General features: G+C 37.5%; 1 protein-coding gene and 1 pseudogene across 1 annotated transcript in view; one reads left to right on the top strand and one right to left on the bottom strand.

Moving 5' to 3' along the window:
* Positions 1 to 26,520, bottom strand: part of GUCY1A2 (guanylate cyclase 1 soluble subunit alpha 2) — a 324,265-nt gene that overhangs the window by 129,581 nt on the left and 168,164 nt on the right. The window lies entirely within an intron of this gene.
* On the top strand, positions 9,845 to 25,436 carry LOC109278714 (protein dpy-30 homolog; annotated as a pseudogene).

The following is a 26,520-nucleotide window of genomic DNA, read 5'->3' as shown; positions in this document are numbered from 1 at the left end:
GTTCACAAAAAAGTTTATTTATGACGCTGATGAAGAGGAGGAACATGAAATGTGCTAGTAGCTATGCTGAATTTCTGCATTCATATAAGCATATTTAAATATGGTTTCCAGCCAGCGTAAAAATTCATGGTTCTAAACAGAAATCTTTGTTATTATCTCCCACTCTGCCACTCTCCAAAGACAATGGTGAGATGAAGAGTGAGATCAATGAGAAATGAAGCAGGAAAACATTTTTTATTCAAGATGAAATTACACTCAGGCACATCATGAAACGGGCTCAGGAGTCAGTTCAAAACCTTTCAACCTGCTTAATAATAAAATTAGGAAAAATCTATCTGTCAAAATAACTACATTCAATTGTCATTAAAATAAGGCTCAGGAAAAAGTCCAGAAGATTAAAATAAATCAAAATTATTGTTTAGCCTTATGTAAGTCACTTTTCAAACAGTTTGTAGACCTTTGAATATGTAGCAGTTCTTGCACTGACTGGATTAGGGAATAATCCACTTGATCTTAAAAATAAAAATTTAGGGGAACCTGGATGGCTCAGTCGGTTAAGCCTATGACTCTTCATTTCAGCCCAGGTCATGATCTCACAGTCCTGAAATCAAGCCCAGCATGGGGGCTCTGTCCTGACAGCATGGAGCCTGCTTGGGATTCTCTCTCATTCTTTCTTTCTCTCTCTCTCTCTCTCTCTCTGCCCTTCCCTGCTCAGGTGAGCACACTGTCTCTCTCAAAATAACTAAATAAACATTTTTTAAAAAACAGAAATTTATACTAGATATGATTAAGTCACTATTACTAGGAAGTAACTATCACTCAACTAACATGTTCAACATAGGCTAAAAATAAACCCCGCAAATCAGAATAGCACTAATGGAATGCATCTAATAAGATAAAGAATCTGAAGAAATAGTACTTTAAATCCATCCCTCCTTTCTGTGCTCTTGGACTGGAGAAGTTGGGGAATGGACATTTGATGTTTCCCATCAGTGAACACAGGTTTATGCTATCTCTGCTCAGCGCCCCACAGAACACTGCAAGGAAAGGAGCAGAGGCAGGAAAGGAAGTAGACATAGGAGGCGGCAATATGAATATAGTTATTTGGGTCAGAATAAGGTATCTGATCACACCTGGAGAGGAAAGGGGCTGTAATGACCTAGAAAGAACAGCATACGAGTTGGCCAGCAGAGACCGCCCATCCGTGTAACCTGTGTCACCTTCCACGGCCCCATGGAATGTGCTCAATAAATGTATCTTCCCTTCCTCTTCATAGCATGAAGTAGTTAGGCTGGTGGATGAAACTAGAGGCAAAGAACAAATATGTGGTAGCCCTGCAGCTATGTCTTACTTTGCTCCCCCTGTGCCATTCATCAAGATCTAGTATGGGGAAGGAGATACAATTGAGTCCATGCTTGATGCTGTACTTTTCACGAAATCAAAAGTTGGCTTTATCTTGTGTAAAGTTTCTGCTAGTGCTCAGTATTTCATCCTTTTAAGCATAATCCTCTCATTTACTCACTGATATATATGTTGTTTTCTATTTACTCGAACTGGGTGATAAGCATAAAAGGGTAAAGGAAGATCCCCCTTCTCCAAGTTATCACAGTATGGTGGAGGGGACTGGAAAACAGCATGAAGAAGACACTTCTAGCTCCCTCATGCAACATGGGCTCTCAAAAGACTGCAGACTGTGGTTTGAGTACAGAGAAAATAATTGTTCTCAGAAATATTTCCAGGTTGTTTTATACCTGCTTATACTAAAATTTATTTTTTAATTTTTTAATGTTTATTTATTTTTGAGACAGAGACAGAGCACAAGCAGGGGAGGGGCAGAGAGAGAGGGAAACACAGAATTTGAAGCAGTTCCAGGCTCCGAGTTGAAAGCACAGAGCCCAATGTGGTGCTCGAACTCACGAACCACAAGATCATGACCTGAGCCAAAGTCGGACGCTCAACCAACTGAACCACCCAGGTGCCCCCTCAAATTATACTGAAGTTTAAATGAAAGAGCATGAGGTATAAGAAAAATAAACTTTTAAATCTGTCAGATTTCAGAAATTGGTAAGCATAATAAAAAGGAGTATTGGATGGGGCAAAAGGTTAAAGTCATCCTTTTAGAAATCTTGGTGGTCAGGTTCTGTTAAACTACCTGGGTCATTTTTATTTTAATGCGCAGATATCTCTATACTAACATTTACCAGCCTAACCAAGAAGTGATTGAAAACTGAGTAGCTCATGTACTGTACACTACACATTTCTGTATTTCCGCATATTCTGAATGTGGACTAACCAATGCTCCCATGAGACTCAAGTCTAGGAAGACAATCATTGGTAGCAGGCTTATAGCATGGTTAAGAAAGAAGGATTTGGAAACAGTCAGACCTGGATTTGAATTCCAGTTCTCTTGACATTTAAATGGGCCAACTTAAGTTATTCATACTTTCAAAGCTTTGGTTTCTTTATCTCTAAGATAGAGATGAAATGATAATTATGTTGATGAGGATGAGCCTGTAGCTAACTCAACACATCTGCTGAGTGCTTGCCATCAGCTAGGTACTGTGCTGAGTACTTAATCTACATGTTGTTAAATTTTACTGTACCCTATTACTGTTCTCCTTTTTTTTTTAAAGATTTAGGGAGGTTGGAGGCCTTCTAACAACGCACAGGCTAATAAACAGCAAAGTCAGCATTTTAAACCCAGAGGACATGCTCTAAGTCACTGAAGAAGCATGATGGGTAAGGATGTTGGGCAAGGCCAGAAGGGACAATAATAATTCTACATGTAAACCAATGTGATGGCAAAGTAACCTTATTGAGATATTCACAATAGGCATGAGAAAAGATAGAAGTTGTTGCTCTTGATATAGATGAAATAGTTACTTGTATGCCTATCCACTGATAGGGTAGTAAAAAATTACTTCTATATGTGATTTCATCTTTAGGATATAACTTATGGATGCACAGACAAAATGATATGTCCTTGGTGTCCACAGAGGTCTTTGTTCTCACAGCGTAACATTCACTTCGAAGGATTAGATCCAGAAGGAAAAAACAAAAGTAGGAAACAAATGGCCAGCCTGGAAAACTTCTGTATCTTCACAAGAGTTGAGATTCTCCCTCTCTCAAGCCCCCTCCTGAGGCACTGCCCAGCTGGAGCCACCAGCAAGAAGGATCTTGCCACAAGGGCCCAGTCAGGAACTATTCATATCCCACATGAATGAAAAAAACCTCTTTTGCATGAAGACACCAGGACATCTCTCCTCTGGGAGCTGGTTCTTCTCCCTTAAGCAGCATTAACAAGGACTAGTGGGAACCCTGGAAGCATAAAATAAACTCAACAGATGAAAATAGGACCATGTGAGCTCTGAAAATCACACTGTCATTGCAACTACTATCTACAAAAGTAGGCCAGGGCCTGTATGCCAAACCTAAACACAGTGACTGCTTGTTAAAATTTTTAAAAAATTAAATAGGATCTGGTGTCTTCTAACATAATAGCCAAAGTAACCAGGACATAATAGGACTCCAAGCATCATAATAAGAACCAGGAAAATCACATCTTGAATGAGAAAAGGCCATGAGTTGATGCCAACACTGAAATGAATCAGATATTGGAATTATCTGTCAAGAATTTTAAAGAACCCATCGTAAAATGTTTCAACAAGAAATTATAAATTCTTTTGAAAGGAATAAAAAATTAGAAAATCTTAGTAAGGCAACAGAAGATATAAAAATAACCAATGTTGATTATAGAGCTGAAAAATGCACCAAAAAAGAAAATTTGCTGGGTGGGCTCAAAAAGATGACACAGGATGGAATCAGTGAATTTGAGAATAGTTCAAGAGAATTTACTCAACCTGAACAGAGAGAAAATAGACTAAAAAATAAAATAAAATGAACAGAGCTATAAGGACCTGCAGAACAGCAACAACAAGGACAACAATGAGGACGACAATATCCGACCTTTTTATCATGGCAGTTCCAGGAGGAAAGGAGAAAGAACAGGAATGAAAAAGCATCTGGAAAAATAATGGCTGAAAATGTCTCAAATTTGACTAACAATATAAATCCACAGGTTCGACAAACTATGTGAGCCTCAAATAGGATAAACACAAAGAAACCCACTGTAAGACACACCTTAATTAAACTTCTTAAAAATAAGTTCAAAGAAAAGATCTTGAAAGTATCCCTAACGAAAGGATTCATTACTTACAGGCAACGCTAATTTGCATGGAAGTTTGTTTCTCATCTGAAACTATGGAGGCCAGGGGAAAGTAGCACAGTCGTTTAAATATCAAAAGAAAAGACTTGTCCACTGAATTCTCTATCTGGGGAAACTATTCTTGAAGAATGAAGGGAAAGTAAAGACATCTGCAGCTAAAGAGACACTGAAAGTCTGTGTCCTAACAGACCTACCCTTAAAGTCTGGACAGAGAAAATTTTTCAAACAGAAAGATAGTATAAGAGAAGGAATCTTAGAGTATCAGGAAGGGGGAAAAAAAACAACCGAAAAACTAGGAATATGGGTTCTTACCACAGAGTATCTTTCTCCTGAGTTGTCTAAATTAGATATAATGATTGAAACAAAAATTATAACACCATCTGCTCTCATCCCAAGTGTGCTTACAAGGGAGAAGCAGAGGGAGATTATGTGTGAACACACGTGCGGGCACACACATAACGATGTGGAGGAAGAGACACAGTGGAGTAATGTAACTATAAGCCAAGAAACACCAAGGTGTGCCAATAGCCACCAGAAGCCAGAAGAGTCAAAGAACAGATTCTCCTCCAGACCCTCTGCAGAGTCCATGGCCCTATCCACACTTCTGGTGCAGTTCTGGGGTGATGGTGGGGTTCAGAGCTGACAGTCAAGAACGAATTCTTGAAAACAGTGCAAAAAGGTGATTTTATTAACGCATGGGGACAGGACCTGTGGGCAGAAAGAGCTGCACCGGGGTTGCGAAGAGTGACTGATTATATACCTTCAGGTTGAAAGGGAGTTAGGGACAGTTTAAGTCTCTAAGGAATTTTGGAAGCAAGGTTTCCAGGACCTTGATGGGCTAGCTGCTATTAGGAAAACTTCATTTATTACCGTTTAGTAAAACCTCAGTCATGAGACCCTTCAGATGTATATCAGCAGCCATATGTTGAAGTATGATTGCCAACATATACTTGGGGGTTAAAGATAAAGGAGGTTTTCAAAGGAATTTTTAAGTAAGGAGACTCTCAGGATCCAGGGAGGCGGGGGGTGGGGGGTGGGGTGGGATAATGTTAAGCCAAGATTCCCTTTTGCCCCAACACAGTGTCATCATTGAGGCAGCTAAGCTCCTAGAGGGAGGTCACTCTGCCTGTTTCAAGGACTTGTCAATGGGCTGTAGGCAGTAAGGGAATTTAATTTTTCATTTGTCTTAAGTTCCCACATCACCATGGCAAACACTTAAACCCCCTTACATCTTGATGAGGGTGATATTAGGGCTCTAGGAAATGGAGTCTATAGGTTTCTGCAGATTGGAGTACGGATAAGATTGTCTTTTTCTTGCAGTTTACTAAGTTATCTGTAAACTGAAGGAGACTCCTATCCTGCATGACTGTGATCTCTATCAGTAAACCATTTGTTTTCTTTCCTTTCCTTTGTTCTTGGGCAGCCAGGAGTGTCCGAGGAATAGCACCCAAATCCCACCTGCGGGTGCGGGATGCTATTAGCCTGTACTTTGCCCTCAGCTTGCCTTATGCTCCCTCATCACTTTGATTTTATTTATTTATTTTATTTTTTTTTTTCCTCATCACTTTGATTTTAAATTCTGACCTTCAGGACTGTGTAAGAATAAGTTTCTGTTGTTTTACATCACCAAATTTGTAGTAATTTGTTACAACAGCCGTACAGATTGAAAGAGCAAAGTTAGCAAATAAGACCTTACTGACACATATGGGAAGACCCACCCAACAGCAGCATGTACATAATTTTTTCAAGATCTCATGGAACATACACTAAGTCAGACCATATCCTGGGCTGCAAAAAGAAAAACCAACACAACAAATGTTTTGACTTGGAATTATATACAATATGTTCTAAATGGTATAAAACTAGACATCAATCACCATAAAACATATTCATAACAGCCAAAACTGAAAAGAGTCCAGATGCATTTCAATGGATGAATGATAAAACCTAAAGAGGAATACTATCTAGTAAAATAAAGATGACTCTACTCACATAAGCCAAATTTTGGATTAATCTGTAAGGAACTCCACTAAGTGAAAAAAAAATCTCATTTAATAAAATAGAGCGCTTGCTTTCTTGTTTGCTTATTTCTTTTTATCACTCACCTGTTTGTGTTTTGATTCTTAGACTATAATTATCCAAAGAAATAAAGTGTTTTGAAATAAAACCTGTTATCTCCCAGAGGGCTATTGGTTTTTTGTAATTCTAGCCTACTCTCTGTATTTGTAACAGCTACAATTTTTAAAAACTGTAAATTTTGTTTTGATTTTCTCTGGCAAGAATCCTTCATTAAATATTCTTATTTAAAGAGGCAATACGAAAATTCTTGAGTGAAATACACTAATATACTTTACAAAAATTAAAAGCATTCTTATTTATTCATCTGTTTTATAAGTATTTACTTAGTATATATGACCTATCATTGCTATGCTATGCACTTTAAATATGTAGGAATTTAAGCAGAACATCTTTGCATTTTTAAAGAACTAAACAATAAATTCAATAGTAAAGTGGATGTATCTGGGGGAATATTAACATCTAAGGCTAATTATGATACTTATTCTGTACACTGAAATGTTGCCTTTGTTGAAATGAGATACAAAAAAATTCATACGGTTTATTGATGAAATCAGCAACCCCCCACCCCCAAAAAAACACATAACCCCCAGACATTTCATCTTAGAAGAGAAATGCTTAGCATAGAAATGCTTGCTTCCCTCCCGCTTCGTGTATTTGTATTTACTTCATTGTTATTCTTCAAACCTCAAAACTTCATTCTAAAAATGGATTCAGGTTTTGTTTTGGTAGATAAGCTGGTAAACCACATAATGAAGTCACTTCATGTTCCACGATTAGATGCCACTTTTCTTTTTAAGTCACAGCAGGATTCATATAATATTTAAAGGAAATAGTTTTATGCTTCATAGTTGAAAGAAGTGTATCAGCAAACATTTCATATTCTGTTGTGAAAATTTTCCAAATGTGAAAGGCTTATGTTTTGCTTTTAGATTCTTTATTCATTTTTTTTATTGAAAATTTCACACAATGTGGGGAATATTAAAGTGATACATGGTGTTTAATACTTTGCACCCAGAGATGGCTCTTTTTTTCCCCCAAAGAGTGCAAACGATTGTATTTTTCATCACATTCACACCAGCAGCAAATCACACACATTTAAGGAATAGCACTAAAAAGTCTGCCTTGCTTTACCACCCACAGTTAGGCTGCACCTCTGGGACACCTCTGTCCCCACACTGCCACTCACATGTCCCATGGGAGATTTTGGTTACATTGCTATATAAAGAGTTCAGAAAGCTATAGTAAATTTTTGGAACCACCACTAAAAGATTCTGCAAGGAAAGGAAATTCTGCACTCTCTTCAAGGAAATATTATAAAAAATAATCCTGCACAAAGCACTAACTCATTGTTATACAAGGATGAAGGAAAAGCTTCCTCATAGTAACAGAGTACAAAATAAGAATTTGGATTATAAAAAATACTGGCCATTTTGACCCAGCCAATTTATCACGAGACTATTCTGACAAGGCCTCAAAACAAAACAAAAGCCCTAACTTCCAATTATCCAATTCTATGTTATTATGTGTGTGTTGTGTGTGTGGGCATGTGTGCATTTTTGTTAAAATATTTGTTCTCCCATAACTCTTCATTTCATTTCTGTGAGTCAGGGGTCGGATGGAAGATTAACAGTGGCTGTTTATTTTTAGTAATAAAAACAGCATTTTGCACTTTGACTCGATTGCATTAAACATTTAAAAGAAATAACTAGGGTTTGTGCTTAGACTCGGGTTGGCAAAACCTGATGCTACATACTGAGAATCCCAGCCATTGGAAATCCAAGGAGAATTAAGGGCACTGGCACACATAAGGAATTTTCTAATGAGATCAGAGGGCATTTGCTCAGTCTAGGGGATATACCATGGATAAACAAATATGGACAGCTGCAGAATCTAGCTTTTATATAGAAGATTCAAACTTTTATACAGAGGATTCTTACCCAGGAGATCTTTCTGTAATGATGAAAACAGCATGACCAAAGAACTAAATTTTAAATTTTACTTGATTTTCATTAATTTCAACTAAAATGCACAGAACCACATATGGCTACTCACTAAGATATCAGACAGCATGGTGCTCATGTAAAATTTATGGCTCCAATATTCAATCCATCATTTCATCTAGATATCATTTTTCACTTGTTTGTAGGTAAGAAATGAATTAGTGTTGGGGTCATGGAGATGTTTTTGCTTTTAACAATATCACATAAAAGGTTTGAGAAAGCATTATGATCTTTCAGGAGCTTATATTCTATTATATTCTAATTCTAACAGAGGAGATATATATATGTATATATATATATATATGTATACATTTATATATATATATGTGTGTGTATATATATATATATATATATATATATATATATTATATATATATATATATATACATATATATATCCTAAAAAGGAAAGAAAGGGGAAAGAATGGACAGGTTAAGAAGGGCTGAGGGACCCTCCTGCTGCAGAACAAACATACTGTTGAGGCAATGGTGATCTCTTAAGAGGTAGGAGAGGTTTCCAAGGACACTCTCTTATACACACACCAGAAAATGCAACAACCAAATCAAAACAAAGAAAACAAATAGGCAAACAACAAGTGAAATGCTGAGCTGGATCCCTGACAGGGACAGAGAGAAGCTAGGCTGCCCTGACCAATGTTCTTTCCACACACAATGCAGAGGGATGGATCAAAGGAGTGATAGCTTTGAAACTATAAATGATGTGAGTTTAGAGCCTAGTTGCACCACTTACTGGCTGATTAACCACAGACAGATCACACGGCCCCTCAGGGCGATAGCAACCTCATCTGTAAGACTGGAATAGTAACGATTCTAATGCAATAGCATTAGGATTAAATTTAAATGAGGTAATATACATAAAAAGCCGAGCCTAGTACCCACGTACGCATGCACACAGTAATTATTATTATTGTTACTTTTGTTATTAAGCATCACGACAATGATAATGATGATTTGGCTGGTGCTACAGACACACTACAAATAAGAAATGATAATGCAATTTTGTTGAAGAAATTATGATGATAATACATTTTATGAAGCTGTCTGTATTGAATAGGCATGCGATAGGAGTAAATAACACATCCCTTTGGGGCGCCTGGGTGGCTCAGTCGGTTGAGCGTCCAACTCTTGTTTTTGGCTCAGGTCATATCACGGTTCATGAGTTTGTGCTCTCAAAGCAAAACCTACTTGGGATTCTCCCCCCTTCCCCCTTCGTGCTTGTGCTTGCTCTCTCTTTCTCTCTCTCTCTCTCTCTTTCCCAAAAATAAATAAACTTTAAAAATGCATGTCTTTATTCACTGAAGCATTTTTAGTAATAGTAAAAAAAGGCAGTAAACAAATACCTGTAATAGATTTCTACTTAAATGAGTTATGTCATATCAATTAAAAAGAAAGTTTCACAAATCATACAAAATGCTACCATAATTAAAATATCACAATGAAGGTTGACTTTGCATTGGCAAAATTTCTCAGACATACATAATTGGTATTTGTCTTTGTAAACATCCCCAGGAACATGAACAATGTGTAAGAATTCCTTGTCGAGATCATGGCACTTACCGAAGAAGCGTGCCTTAGAGACTGTTTCTGACAGTGAAAAGCACAGGAGTTCTTGGCATATGGCAAGGGAAGTGTTCCAAGGTGAGTGATGGCAAGTTCAAAATCCCAGAGAAAAAAGAGAGTATAGAACATTGAGGGCACTCAGGAAGGTCCAGAATGATAACAAAAGAGAGCAAAAGGGAATTGACCAGAAGGTCTAGCCATTTCAAGGATACACAACAGAGTCATGACCACCAGAAGGTGTGCCTAGGCCTTGTGATTCTCCAGTCCTCTCTCTACTCTCTCTTCTGGAACCACAGAGGACACATGTCCAAGATGGTGGAATAAGAAGGAGCCTGGGTGCGAAAGTCTCTCTTGCATTATAGAAAGAGCTTAAATGTCCATCAACTGATGAATGGATAAAGAAATTGTGGTTTATATACACAATGGAATACTACGTGTCAATGACAAAGAATGAAATATGACCTTTTGTAGCATCGTGGATGGAACTGGAGAGTGTTATGCTAAGTGAAATAAGTCATACAGAGAAAGACAGATACCATATGTTTTCACTCTTATGTGGATCCTGAGTAACTTAACAGAAGACCATGGGGGAAGGGAAGGAAAAAAATAAAGTTAGAGAGGGAGGAGCCAAACCATAAGAGACTCTTAAAAACTGAGAATAAACTGAGGGTTGATGGGGGGTGGGAGGGAGGGGAGGCTGGGTGACGGTATTGAGGAGGGCACCTGTTGGGATGAGCACTGGGTGTTGTATGGAAACCAACTTGACAATAAATTTCATATTAAAAAAAAAAAAGAAAGTCTCTCTTGCAACCCAGTGGCTTAGACATCTAACCAGGACCCCCGACTCCAGATCATGGGAGCAAGAAATCAATCTTCACTGTGTCAAGGGAATAAGATTTGAAGACTGTTTGTCACCACAGCTAGCATTATTTACCTTGGCTAATACACCAGGTCTTGGTAAAAGGTCACTTTCCCCCATCTCCATGCCACACTTGACAGGTGGTCTAGAATCACACCACTTCCACGCTAAGACCTTGGAAAAAAGACTCAATCATGGGTCTTTCCCATCTAACCTGAATATATTCACCATCATTCTAGTTAATATCACTCTAAGGTTCTATGCCATCAGTGAATTACAAGAAGAGCCTTGAGACTCTTCATACTAATACCTAGTTCAGTCTATAATTATGAATCTAAAGCTTTGTGTAAAAGGCTAATGTATGCTTAGTATTATGCTTACCCAACGTGAATCATAACTTGCTATCAATCGTCTCTTTGCAACCAGATTACATGTATTTCCTTCATTCCAGTGAGATGGTATCAAAGCTTTTCAAGTATACCATAAATAATTTAAAACATTTCTTAGATCTAAATGTTTACAAAGAACGTATAAATGAATAGTGTTTGGGAGATACTGAGGAGATGTTTCCTCTAAAAATAAAAATCTCCAAGGGAAACAGTGGATTGGAGACTTTATTTCTTTTTGTTCTTTTTAAATTTAAATTTATCTTCTAATTTAATTTGACAGCTATCCAGTTAGTGTAAGAACAAGTGTAAGAATCGAGACTGAAAACAGCTAAATGATGGGCCCAAGGTCAATGGTTAACGAACACACAAGGGGAACTAGAATATCGGCGTCCTCATCTTAAGCATACCCTTTCCCTCCATCTTCCACTATCACCAAAAAGAGGACTTTCCAAAATTGCGTGTTCACATGTATTGTAGGAAACCCTAAGGAAAATCTACTACACAAGGTCCAAGAATCTCTGTGCCCTGTAATGTTGGTTTAAATGTTTTCCTCCTCTTGGGAAGTAGATGCATGACCAAAATGTGAGTCCACATCTTTTAAATGGAAATAATGGGGGCACCTGGGTAGCTCAGTTGGTTAAGCACCCAACTTTAGCTCTGGCATGATCTCATGGCTCGTGAGTTTGAGCCCTGTGTTGGAATCTGGACTAACAGCTCAGAGCCTGGAGCCTGCTTCAGATTCTGTGTCTCCTTCTGTCTCTGCCCCTCCCCTGCTCATGCTCTGTCTCTCTCAAAAATAAATAAATATTAAATAATAAATAAATAAATAAATAAATAAATAAATAAATAAATAAATAAAATAGCAATAATAGATGAACCTCTATAGCAGGATTGCTATTGGGATATATACTGGCTAATATTTACAAAATACATAGAATAGTCCCTGGTATATAACAGACACTATATATTCATTTAAAAAACCACCACTTGTTTCATAATAAGCCATCAGCAGTTTTAGAGCCTTTTTCCTTCTCATCTCCTATTGTCCTACACAATGGTAAGCTTTATTACAATGAATTATTGATTGCATTGGTTTGTTAGGGCTACTGCAACAAAGTACCAAAAATATGAATGGCTTAAACAATAGAAATTGAGTGGCTTAAACAATAGAAATTGAGTGTCTCAGAGTTCTGGAAGATAAAAGTCCAAGATCAAGCCTCTCAACACTAAATGCCTCTCTCCTAGCTTCTGATCATGGTTTGGCTTATAACAGTATGATCAGTATGAGAAGATAAGTAGAAGACTAATCTTCTCACAGTGCTCTCCTTCCCTGTGTGTATGTCCATCTCTATATCCAAACGTTCCCCTTTTTATAAGGACATCAGTCATACAGGATTAGGGCCACCCTAATGATCCCATTTTATGGTCACATTCTAAGGTACTAGGGGCTAGGTCTCTAACACATCTCGTTTGGAGGACACAATTCAACTCATAAGGCCAACTCCCTAAACAATGTTTACCTGACCATGTGAGCGTTCCAGCTGTGACATTTTAGACCAGATTCTAAGGCTCATTAGTAAAGTGCTTAGAACCAGTAAATCCATCTACCCATCTGTTACTTTAACACCGCCATAGTTTATTCCTCTTGTAATGTTTATTGTTCTCCCTAGCACTTACCATCCTACCATAATATTTTACTATGCTTCCTTGTTTATGTCTATCTTTATAATATAATGCAAGATCTATAAGCATATAGATTTCTAATTGCTCCTTGCTAGGTTTTCTACCATATGGAACAGTACATGCGATATAGTGACCACTCTACAAATATTTTTTTTAATTAAACAAATTTATATGAAAGTAATCATGCATAAATGGATAAAGATTTTATTAACTAATGCAAGAATGGACAAATGAAACCTTTGGTCTTACTTCACAGGTCTTTGATTGCTTAATGGATCAATTCCCTCTTTTCCCTTCCTTGGAACATTGTAAAGCATATTATACTAAAGAAAATAGATATTTTATTTATTTATTTATTTATCTATTTATCTATTTATTTATTTATTTATTTATTTATTTATTTATTTTAAAGAGAGAGAAAGCACACAAGCAAGGGAGAGAGGCAGAGAGAGAGAGAGAGAGAGAGAGACAGACAGACAGAGAGAGAATCTTAAGCAGGCTCCATGCTCAGCAAAGAACTCAACACAGGGCTTGATCCCATAACCCCAAGATCAGGACCTGAGCCAAAATCAAGAGTTGGACACACAAGCAACTAAGCCACCCAGGTGCCCCAGACAAAAGACATTTTAAGAAGAGGTATATACCAGTAGTCTCCTAGTGGCTCAGTTACTTCTTTTATTCAACAGGAACATTTCAAATATTTTATTAATACAATATTTTGGGTTATCTCCAAAAAGCACACACAAGCAAGAATTGGTATAGATAACTACACTGGACAAATCAGATGCCAAATTAGTGTTTGTTTGTTCTAAAATATCCTTGCTTGTCTTACTTATACTGATCAAACTATTTTGGTAATTCCCATATGGCTACTGTGCTACAATAATCTATCATTAGTCAGCTTCCAGCAGCAGGCCAATCTGGAGACTCTCAAAGAGAATCTTGAGAAGAAAAAAAAAAGTAGATCCTGTACATGACATAATTTTTATAGCATTGCTGAGCTTTACATAGGTGAAGAAAAGCTCCAAAGGGCCTACGCAAAAACAAAACCCATCATCTTGAACTAAAATCTTAACCATGAGCCACATGTGCAAACTTAAAGATACAGTAGCTTGAAGGTAAATGCCAACATTAGCACCAAGTTCTGGAGACTTAGCTTTCCATTAGCAGCAGGGATGCAGAGCTAAACCTGATATGTTTGGATTGTACCAGAGACCCTCAAAGGGGTTCAAGTGGTCCCAGGTCTGCAATGCCCCCACAGTCCCCGTGGAAACACACGAACCTTCTCTCATGTGGAACACCCACTGAATTTAGGTTCCAAGATTTTCCTGACAATAAAATAATGTCAAACAGAAGACAACGGGCAACAATCCCAAAACATACAGGGAAACTAACCACTAGAAATGAGACGTGGAAGAAACAAAAAGTAGATTTAGACCACCAAGGACATCAGATACTGAGGTCTCAGACTGAGAGCTACAAAACAGGTATGGAATGCTTACAGAAATAAAGGATAGCATCACAAGCACACAAACAGTGAGAAGTGACCAAAACTGACTTAGGAACATTCAAAAGGGGGGGGGGGGGGTGGATAGAAATTTATAAATTAAAAATATAAGCGTTGAAATTTAAACAAAATGAAAGGGTAGATGGGTTAAAAAGTATTAAGATGCCACCAACAACAACAACAAAAAAAAATTGATGAACTACAATCAGAGTACAGACCTGAAAATACTGTGAAATGTCACACAAAGAGATAAAAATGTGGGAAATATGGAAGACAAATCAAGTGATATGTAAGAAAAAATAATGAAAAAATGTAGCCTAACTCTAACCAGAGTACCTGAGGCAAAGAACAGGGAAAATGAAGGAAAGGTTAATATTTGAAGCTCTGGAGCTTGTGAATCTTCCCGAATGAATGGAAACTATCAATCCACACCACCAAGCACAGTATCCACTGAGAAATATAAATACAAGGAAATCCAATACTAGACACTTGTAATGAGCCTGCCCGAGATTTAGCTATGACAAAGATCCTAAGAGTAGACAGAGAGAAAAGATCACCTGCAAACGAAAGACTGACAGCAGACAGCCATAACAGGAGTCAGAGTCAATAAAGTAATATTTTAAATGGGCTGAGAAATAATACTGTCATCCTGCAATGGTGCACTCAGAAGAAGCTACATTTTAAAAATGCTAAAGAGGGGCGCCTGGGTGGCTCAGTCGGTTAAGCGTCCGACTTCAGCTCAGGTCACGATCTCATGGTCCGTGAGTTCAAGCCCCGCGTCGGGCTCTGGGCTGATGGCTCAGAGCCTGGAGCCTGCTTCCGATTCTGTGTCTCCCTCTCTCTCTGCCCCTCCCCCGTTCATGCTCTGTCTCTCTCTGTCTCAAAAATAAATAAACGTTAAAAAAAATTTTTTTTAATTAAAAAATAGAAAAAATAAAAAATAAATAAATAAAAATGCTAAAGATAGGGTCACTTGTACCCCAATGTTTATAGCAGCACTCTCAACAATAGCCAAATTATGGAAAGAGCCTAAATGTCCATCAACTGATGAATGGATAAAGAAATTGTGGTTTATATACACAATGGAGTACTACATGGCAATGAGAAAGAATGAAATATGGCCCTTTGTAGTAATGTGGATGGAACTGGAGAGTGTTATGCTAAGTGAAATAAGCCATACAGAGAAAGACAGATACCATATGTTTTCACTCTTATGTGGATCCTGAGAAACTTAACAGAAACCCATGGGGGAGGTTAGAAAAAAGAGGTTAGAGTGGGAGAGAGCCAAAGCATAAGAGACTCTTAAAAACTGAGAACAAACTGAGGGTTGATGGGGGGGTGGGAGGGAGGGGAGGGTGGGTGATGGGTATTGAGGAGGGCAGCTTTTGGGATGAGCACTGGGTGTTGTATGGAAACCAATTTGACAATAAATTTCATATATTTAAAAAAAAAAAGAAAGGAAAAAAATAAATAAAAATGCTAAAGAGATAAACATTGTTTATCTCATTGTTATCTCACAGTCTACTGTTTAGGAAGAGTAAACTAAAACACATACAAAAATGTAATTATTGAAAAAAGAAAAAAAATGGAAAACAAACCCAGAAGAATGGTCTACAATGGAAAAACACATGGTGAACAAAAAGGAGGTAAATCTAAAACAATATTCTGTCTATGGAACAGGACTTGAAATATTTATAGAAATTGTAGTATGCTACTTTTTTACGATCATCCCTGATGATTTTTTCTTACTGCACAAACTTAAGAAATAATGATGTAATCGAAAAAATTTTATACAGCATACAGAGGTAAGAAAGTAAGTTACTATGAAAGAGAAAAACAGAGTGAAAAGTCAGTGCATGTAAAGTTAGCCACTGCCACACTGCAGTTCTTTCTTTGTTGTAAAATAAATAGTACATAAATAAATAATCCCCAGAGCATTATCAGATTCTAAGAAATGTATCTCTGTTATTTCTGTTGAATAGTAAGTTTTTGGTCATTTGCCTGTTGCAAACCACGTGATCTAGGCACCATTCCAAGCCTTCTCAAGATCCAATCTGACTCCACACTTTGCTTCCTTACACTGTGCTCCTGCCAAAACCGAGCCACTCTGCCCCAAGCACATATTCTACGCTAATACTTTATTTACAGATAAAAATGTGCTTTTCTCCAATCCTCCCATGGCTCAGTCCTATCCTTTCTGAGAGATGCTTTCCAAATGTCATTTCCATTAGGAAATTATTCCTGACTTCCAAGACTGCCTTCTCAGATAGAAATAACCTTCCCTACCTCAGAAGCATCATGGGTTTGCTCAAGCCTCTCTTTCAGGACTTAACATATTCACTCTTACAATTTCTGTTCACAGCTCCCTACTTGACTCAAAGCTCATTGAAATTAAGATCTGTTTAAGAGTAAACTTTGAAAACAGAGCCTAGCATGGGGCTTTACCTAGAGTAGGGCTTCAATATTTGTGGAATTAACGAAATGAAATGAAAATGGAAAACATCTCTGAAACAAATAAGCTTTTAGGAGCAATATGAAAGAGATAAATCACTTGTAAATTACATAGATTGTGTATGTACATTTATAATTATATTTTCACATTTATATTTAACTAATAACCAACGGACCAACAAGATTCCATCTTGAGAAGCAAAGAGAGACCATGAACAAATGGTCTAATCTATTATAAACTATGTATTACAGAAATCCAACATTTGGCAAGATCAGAACTTCTTATACAAAAATGTTGCCGTCCTCTTCGTGATGTGAAAAACATCTTTGTTAAAATAATTTAAAATGAGCCATTGAATCCATAAGGCTTGAAAAATAGGATGCTGTAAGCTGGTTAAGAAATCATTCCTTCTGTGGAGAAACTGAAACCATCATACATTGCTAGTGGGAATGTGAAATGGTATAGCCACCATGGAAAACAGCTGGGCAGTTTTCCAAATGGTTAAGTAGAGTTACTTATGACCCAGCAGTTCTACTCCTAGGCATACACCCAAGAGAACTGAACACACACGTCTACATAAAAACCTGTACACAAATGTTCCCAGCAGCATAGTCAACAAGTGGAAACAACACAAATGTCCACCACCTGGAGAATGGATACACAAAATAAGGTCTAGACATACAATGGAATATTATTCAGCTATAAAAAGGAATAAAGCACTAGTACTCACCACAACATGGATGAACCTCAAAAACATGAAGCTGACTAATGAGACAGGGCACAAAAGGCCACATACTGTATAAATCCTTTATATGAACTACCCAGATTAGAAAAATCTGTAGTGCTGAAAACCAGATTCATGGTTTCCAGGGCTGGGGTGGGACTGGGAATTGATTGTGGTAAACATGAGGGACCTTTGGGGGGTAATGGGAATGTTCTAAAACTAGATTTTGCTAGTTTGTCATAGCTTTGCATATAATGTTAAAATCACTGAATAGTGAAGAAAGAGAAGGAGAAACAGAAGAAGCAGAAGCAGAGGCAGGAGGAAAAGCAGAAGCAGAAGCAGAAGCAGAAGCAGAAGCAGAAGAAGAAGAAGAAGAAGAAGAAGAGGAGAAGAAGGAAGAGAAGAAGATGAGACCAATGAAGAAATCATTCCTTCAATCATGTCCATCCATGTACAGTTTCATGTGTCTGAGAATAATATATTACCTCTCACCTGCATCAAGAATGACAATACTGGCAGTGGAAGAAATAAAGTGTTGTTGATTGCACTATTCATTTTCCTGTGTTAGAATCCTACAGGACTACTCTAGTGATAAAAGGAAACACTTGGAAAAATAAGGCAGAGGAAGAGATGACTGGCAGGATCTCAAACACTTCTGATAGTTCTCGTATGGTAGATATTGATAATAAATGTGCACATGAAATAATCGTGTCTGCGTAGATGGTTCTAGCACAAGAAAGACTCTGTATGTCATTTTCACTTGGCTAGCATTCAGAGAAATACATACTGGTCATAAATTACCTTCTCCAGAAGGCAAAATGACTACATAGAAGCATCAACAGCCTAAGGTGGCGGATGAAGGAACTCAAAGATAAGTGCTATTACTGATAAAGAGAATTAAGAATTTTCAACAATGGGGGCGCCTGGGTGGCTCAGTCGGTTGGGCGTCTGGCTTCAGCTCAGGTCACGTTCTCACGGTTCCTAGTTTGAGCCCCACGTCAGCCTCTGTGCTGACAGCTCAGAGCCTGGAGCCCGCTTCCAACTCTGTGTCTCCCTCTCTCAGTCCCTCCTCCACTCACTCTCTCTCTCTCTCTCTCTCTCTCTCTCTCTCTCTCTCTCTCTCAAAAATAAATAAATAAAAGAATTTTCAACAATGGCAAAAAACACACATACATACGCGCACACACACACACAGTCATGAAATTTACTTGCTAATTGTCAACCATTCTATGATACTTTTTTAATGCTACTTTTAGCAATAACCAATTAAATATGCTTCTATCTTCATAAGATTGTTAAAAGGAACACTGTCATAAATTTCCTTTGAAAATGAGTTATTAGGTTGGTGTATAGCAGCATATGACAGAAAGTTCAGAACAATTCAGCTATTTTCCTACATTAAAGGAAAAAAATAAAAACTTAGGGAAAGTTTTGAGAAACATGCCTTTTTGTCCTTATTTTTCAGAGAAATTTCAGTAGACAATAAGTTCAAGTTTTACCTGAAGTGGCAACACTAAGTTCAATATTTTATATTCATAATTTCCCCCATTTGATCAAGCGATTCACTAATCATGATATCTTAATAACTTCACATGGCTTTATGGTACCACGCTTCCTTAGTTTTATGCACCACATGCAAGAGATTCTCGTCAGTTTGTTAAACATGTCATGGTCTCTTTTCTCTCTAAGCCTTCTGAACATATGATCTGCTCTGGCTGGAGCACCCCACACGGCCTTCCCTCCAGCACCCACACATATACATACCCTCACCTCCACCACTCCCTTCAACTGCTCTTCATGGTAACTACCTTCCATTACCTGGCTGACTTCCTATCTCCATTTCAGATCTCAAATGCCTCAAGATGGCTTATTTTGGATCTCCAATTTAAATTAGGTGTATCTGTTATAAAGTCCCAAAGAACCCTATGTTTCTGTTTTTATCACCCTTGAACTATAACTATTATTTATCTTCCCAACGACACTATAAATTCTGTGTGGATATGGACCATATTATGTACAACTCATTATTTTTGTAAACTTCAGTCACAAAGATATTGTTTGGTATTCAGCAGGTGCTTGATAAATACTGGCTGAATAAATCATTCCATTCCATATGTATATTCTAGATGTATTTTATCATTTTTCTTTTAACCTGTATCATAGCCTGAAGATGGGGTCCAAGATTTGTACCTGAGTGTTTTTAATAGCACCTACCAAAGAGAATGTATTAAGTAAATACAATTTAACATCATTCCGTTTTTTAAAACTTTTCACAGCAGAAGAAAGTATAAAAATACTTCTTTAAAGCATACCTTCTGCTATTACTTTTTCTTAAAAAAAGTCTCCTTGATAATTTAACATATCTTCATGTTATACACATGATAGGTGTATATATACACATGAATGTGTAATATACATTCATTCATGTATATCTATGTATAAATATATATTCAAACAAAACAAACCTTTCCATTAAAATTCTACTTTATTATCTGTTGTCCTATTGCCAAATCCAACCATCTTAGTCACTGCTTTAGCTATTCTAAATGTGCTCTTCAGAATCACTCTCTAACCTTCTGTACCCCCTCTGTGCCCCAAGAAGACAGTTATATGGACTTTATCCATTGGCTTTCCAGTTGCACTCTGGTTTCCAGTTGGGTTTGGCCACCAGCAGGTGAGTAAGAAAGGAGAAAAAGTGTGGTTTATTTCTTTTTCTGGTTTGCTCCACCCTAATGTGTGGTTTGGCAATGGTTGTATCATTTCACCTAAGGCAAGAGCTCCTATAATGGGCCCTTCCTACAGTTTAAGCTCTCCCAAGGTACTTTTCCTTTCCTTTCTCCATCAAGATTAGAAGTGTCAATGGTTCCCACCATTGCAAGTCTCTGGGTGCTTCACCATTGGTTCTCTTAACCCTGCCCACAACTCTTAAAAAGGCTTGTCAATCATCTTGGTTGAGTGTGTCATTAAGTTTCTGCTGGGCCCTTGACTGATAGATTAACATACATAAAGACCATTACATAGACCCTCCTTGAAATGATGTTGTGGAACAGATGGAACACTGGACTCTCTGTGAAATAAAATACTCCTTTGCATTCCTGATTCCAAGACTCTAAAAATGGCATTGCTTCCACTACTTCTTGTTCTTTCTGCCCACTGGGCTCCCAGCTGAGAAGTGGTCAGTGTGGTATATCAGAGGGCAAAAAAAATCATGCTTAATCCCTGTGGTAACATTAACTAGTCCAGTAGTTAGTTTTTAAATGGAGTTTCAGGGATCTCTAGAGCTGGACGTCTCAAACTTTACTGTGAAACATATTGCTGGGGTACCTATTAGAATGTAGCCTCAGATTCTGTAAGTCCAGCTGGGGCTTGAGATTTCCCTTTACTAGCTAGCTTCTGAGGTTCTGCAACACCAACCAGGTGCTGATGCTGCCAGACCACACCCTTGAGTGTCAATGTCTGTGATCATGCCTCCAGAAATATGGGGGAGGCTGGGAGAAAGGACTTCTCTCCTACATATTTATTTTCAATTGTTTGACATTTTATGATTCCAAGTAAGATTTCATTCCAAGGGGAAAATAACTCTATTTCTTTAAATGTTTATGAACTATTAAAATACTAGCCTAATGTTCACTTTGCAAGTGAAGTCAAGAGGTAAGATGATTTATCCAAAGTCAGAGCTGGTTGGTGACAGAGACACAATGAGAATTTAGCCATTTATTCCTTCTACTTTACTGACTCTGATTTATTTTCTTCTCTTTTTCTTATTTCTATTTTTGAATGTCACATTACTTTGGAAATTGTGAGAAAAATCTATTTCTACATGAGTTGTTGAGTCCCTGCATGACAGGACCCATATGGGGGCACTGAGAACTTTCCAGGGAATGGGGTGTAACACTGAGTCACCATCTTGTAATTCTGTCGGAGGTCCACTCAAAGTAACTCTCTTCCTATGGATATAATTATTCCAGGTAATGTTTTCAAATGCAAAGAGAAAATAGTGCTCATGTTTTAAATTTGGGTGATATTACTTTTCCTCTGTATTCTGGAATATATGGACATAAATATTTTTAGCTTTAGGATCCCATACTGTCTGCTATTCTGCTTATCTGATTCTCTAAAACTTGTTCTTTTATTAAAATATAATAGAGGAAGATAAAATATTTCCAAAGGGTTTCTTTCCAGCATTTCACACAATATATGTATTTTCACATTAGGAATCTATACAAAACCCAAGAAATATTTATCACTAGACAAATTCAATAGTTTGTATTATCAATATTTACTCATTTTCATCTTCCATTTGGCCATTCTCAGCAGATACCAAAATTGAAAGCTAACTCTGAGCTGAAGCCTTGCCACAGTTGGTTTTATGCTTTTCATCTGCTATCTGTGACTCACCACTCTTGATTAATATCCATTCAAGATATTTACATTCTGTTTCTTGTGCCTCATAACCAGTATTTACAAGCTTGAGATTCACTTTTCAAACCTGTGGCTAAAGCACAAACATGAAACCCAAGTTTGCCCTTTTTTGTTCTTTTACAGTATCACTGCCATGTCAGAAATTATTTTCAATAAGCCATGTTTTGCTTAATATCTTGCCACCCAGCAAAGGTTGTAACGTCCTTCCATGAATGGGCTTACCAGGACTGACATGACAGGGCTTGCTGTGCAACAAATGATAAGCTGCAGAACATCATCAAGAACAGAGCCTTATTCTTCTCTGAATAACACAGTCACAGCAATACTTAAGCCTCAATCTTTCAAATGAGTGAATTTTATTACATCATCTTTCAAGCTACCTTCTCATGAACGTGCCAAGAAAAAGGGTTTTACAGAAGAAAAAGAACAGCCAATCTTTGTCATCAGGTCAGCCTCTGTTCATGCTCTTATCTTAACATGGAGTGACCTCCCTCAATCTCTACATGTCCGAATCCCACCCATCTTTCAAGCTGGAGTTACTTCTTTTTCCCCTAAAGGTTCTCAACCCTGGCTGCACATTAACATCACCTGGAAAGACATTAAAGTATCACTGTCCAGGGTTCACCCCAGAGCAAGTAAATGAGAAAGGAGCTTGCTCATGTTTTATGGAAGCAGTGTTCTCTTCTTATTCAAAAGAGACAAAACAAAACAAAAAACAACATAAACAAAAGTGAGGCCAGTATTTTCTCAAATACTCTTCATTTTCCCACAACAAATCAATTTCTGAGTCCTTATGGCATTGGCCCACCTTATTTTTTGGAATGGCTTTAATATTTGGAACTGGGTATTTCTTTACTTTTTACTTGAAAGGAGATAAACATGTTAATATAGGTACACTTTATCTGTGTTCCTGGTGTCTGTCAGACATCTATCAACACTCATGTCTTTTCTATTAAAGAGATTTCATTCTAATCCACTAGACAGAAAAAGCAGCTCAGCATATTTTGGGCAGACAGAGATAGTTCTTAATGAGGTCACAGGTACGCTTAAAAGACTAGGAGGCAGAATTAGAAAATAGCTATTGTACCACTGCCAATGTAGTTATAGATTCAGGCAAACATCATTAATAAATATTAAATCCACTGAGTGAAAGTTTGTTGGAGAACAGGGTATGTTCACATAGTACAGAGTATCACCCCACAAATAACTTGTTAATTACCAAGTAAAAGTTACCTTTTCAATGGAGAGCTCTAGCAGCCAAAACCTTAACCAAGTGATCTCAGTTAACATTACAAAGAATAGGATAAACAGATTAAGTACTTCTTGGTGTGATAGAAGGTAAACAATATTGCCTATCCAATATTCTTGCCAAAAACCTTTAACCTAAAGGAGAGACAGACAGACAGAAACAGAGAGACAAAGACAGAGAGACAGAGACAAGAGAGACTACAGAGAACACACTGATGGTTACCAGAGGGGAGGTGGGTGGGATGGGTGAAACAGGTGATGGGGATTAAGGATGCACATGCTGTGATGAGCACCTGTGATGTACGTATATTGTATACCTGGACATAATATTACGGTGTATGCTAACAATACTGTAATTAAAATAAAATAAATGTTTAAGAAAGACAGAAAAAAAAGAGTCTTCTGTGGTTTTAATATACTTAGATAATCTGTGAAAGCACTTTAATTGGCCTTAAAGAAATAAATCCGTGATAAGTAACAAAACAAAACAAAACAAAACAAAATGTCTTTAACCTAACCCTATTCATGAGGAAACAGCCAGAAAAATTCGGATCAAAGTACTTCTGAAAATATGTTAAGGTCTTCAAAACAATAGTGTGAATCTGTTTAGAATAAAGGTGACTAAAAACCGTGAAAACTAAACATAACATAAAAGGCTCAAGTGAATCCTAAGGGGAATAAACTTAAAATTTTGGGGACAACTGGGGAAATTTGAATGTAAATTATATTTTAGGTAATATACTTTGAAAGTTAAATTTGGGGGAGGTGACAATGGTATTATGACTATGTAGATGAATCTTGTCCTTAGGAGATACATACTGAAATCTTAGGGATTAGGTGGTAGAACTGAATTTCAACAACTAAAGAAATAAAACTCATTATTCACAGATGACATGATATTACACAAATCCTTAAAAATTCCATCCAAAAACTGGCAGAATAAACAAGTTCAGTCAAATTGCAGCATACAGAATCAATGCACAAAAATCTGTTTTATCTCTTTACACTTTATCAGAAGGATAAGTTAAGAAAACAGTCCCATTTACAACTGCAACCAAAAAGAATAAAATACCTAGGAATAAATTTAACCAAGAAAAGCAAAGGCCTAGATATGAAAAACTACCAGACATTAATAAAAAAAATTGAAGAGGACACAAATGGAAAGATATTCTGTGCTTAAGGACTGGAAGAATTGGGGCGCCTGGGTGGCTCAGTCGGTTAAGCGGCCAACTTTGGCTCAGGTCACGATCTCGCGGTCCGTGAGTTCGAGCCCCGCGTCAGGCTCTGTGCTGACAGTTCAGAGCCTGGAGCCTGTTTCAGATTTTGTGTCTCCCTCTCTCTCTGCCCCTCCCCTGTTCATGCTCTCTCTGTCTCAAAAATAAATAAACGTTAAAAAAAAAAAAAACATTTAAAAAAAAGGACTGGAAGAATTAATATTGTTAAAATGTCCATACACCCAAAGTAATCCACAAATTCAGGGCAATCTCTGTCAAAATTCCAATGGCATTTTTCACAGAAATAAAGCAAACAATCTTTAAAATTGTATGGAACCAAAAAAGACTGCAAACAGCCAAAGCCGTCTTGAAAAAGAACAAAGCTAGAGGCATCATGCTCCCTGGTTTCAAACTCTATTACAAAGCTATACTAATTAAGAGTTGGTGGCCCGGTAAAGGGCTCTTAAGAACAAGCATCTTGGATGCAGGTAATCAGCTCCCTTTTCCCCTTTCCCCCTTCTTCTAGGTTCTTGGGACTATCACGGAGCTTCTGGACCTGATGCAAGCACCCAGTCTTGGGACCGTCCCACCATGCCCCTCTACTGCTCCAGATGCTCCCGCACCCAGGTAGGGGTGAGGGGCAGGGGCAGTGGCAAGGGCTGGACTCCATTCTGGAATCTTCCTGTTGAAATCTCCTGGGTAACTCATGGTTCTTCTTCTTTTCCAGGACTAGTTTCTGGGGATTGTGTCTTGAAGGGAGCCAGAGCAGATGCTAGAAGGACAGACGGAGGTTGCAGAAAACCCTCACTTTGAGCACAGTCTCACAGACAATATTGAGAGGATAGTAGACAATGAGAAGATCAATACAGAAAACTCATCAAAACAGAAAGTGGATCGCCAGATTTTACCAACTCATGCCTAACCTGGAGAGATAGCTGTGCCCATTTCATCACAGGGACTTCCTGTGCTTGGAGAAGAAAGATCGCCAAATTCCACTGAATTTCTAGCAACGTATCTTTTCAGAAACAATGCACAGTTTGAAGATCAAAACTGACTTATTAGGAAGAACAGAAAAAATTGTTTTCTCCTGTAGATTTACATACTTATGAGTCAGCTTTAATTGCCATGATTCCCGTCCCTTCTTTTTGTAAGTATAAGAACCTTCAGGATGACAGAACCCATTTCCAGAATTGAGGAAGAAAACATATCTCCCTCAGTTTCATTTAAGCACCCTACTTATTCAATGAGTACAGTCTGTGCAATTTTTTGATTGTCTTTAACTTTGTTTTTAAAATGACCTTCAAAATAAAATGTTAAAATGTCTTTTAAAAAACTATAGTAATTAAAACAGTGGGTATTGGCATAAAAACAGACACATAAATCAATCGAACAGAAAATACAGAGCCCAGAAACACATCCACACATACACGATCAATTAATTTATGACAAAGGAGCCAAGAATACAGAATGGGAGAAAGGATAGTCTCTTTGAAAATGGTGCTGGGAAAACAGTACAGCCACATTCAAAGGAATAAAACTGGACTATCACCTTATGCAACACAGGAAAATTAACTCAAAATAGATTAAAGACTTGAACTTAAGACCCGAAACCATAAAACTCCTAGAAGAAAACATAGGAGGTATGCTCCTTGACATCGGTCTTAGCAATGCTGTTTTGAATCTCACACCAAAAGCCAAATCAACAAAAGCAAAATTAAACAAGTGGGGCTACATCAAACTAAAAACATTGTGCAGAACAAAATAAACCATCAATAAAATGTTAAGGCAATCTAATGAATGCGAGAAAATATTTGCAAATCATGTATCTGACCAGGTGTTAATATCCCAAATATATGAAGAACTCATATAACCTAAAAGCAAAACAAAACAAAAAACAATCTGATTTGAAAATGGGCAGAGGATCTGAATAGACATTTTCCCAAAGATATACAGATGGCCAACAAGTACATGAAAAGATGCTCAACATCACTAGTTATCAGGGAAATGCAAATCAAAACCACAATGAGCTATCACTTCACATCTATTAGAAAGGCTACTATAAAAAAGACAAGAAATAACAAGTGTTGGTGAGGTTGTGGAGAAAAAGGAACCCTTGTGCACTGTTGGTGGGAATAAAA

Source organism: Panthera pardus, unplaced genomic scaffold (genome assembly GCF_024362965.1).
Source record: "Panthera pardus isolate Hobbes unplaced genomic scaffold, ASM2436296v1 HiC_scaffold_12, whole genome shotgun sequence".
NCBI classification, from domain to species: Eukaryota; Metazoa; Chordata; class Mammalia; order Carnivora; family Felidae; genus Panthera; species Panthera pardus.
The sequence above is the reverse complement of the archived record's forward strand: the minus strand, read 5'-3'. Positions and strand labels throughout refer to the sequence as shown.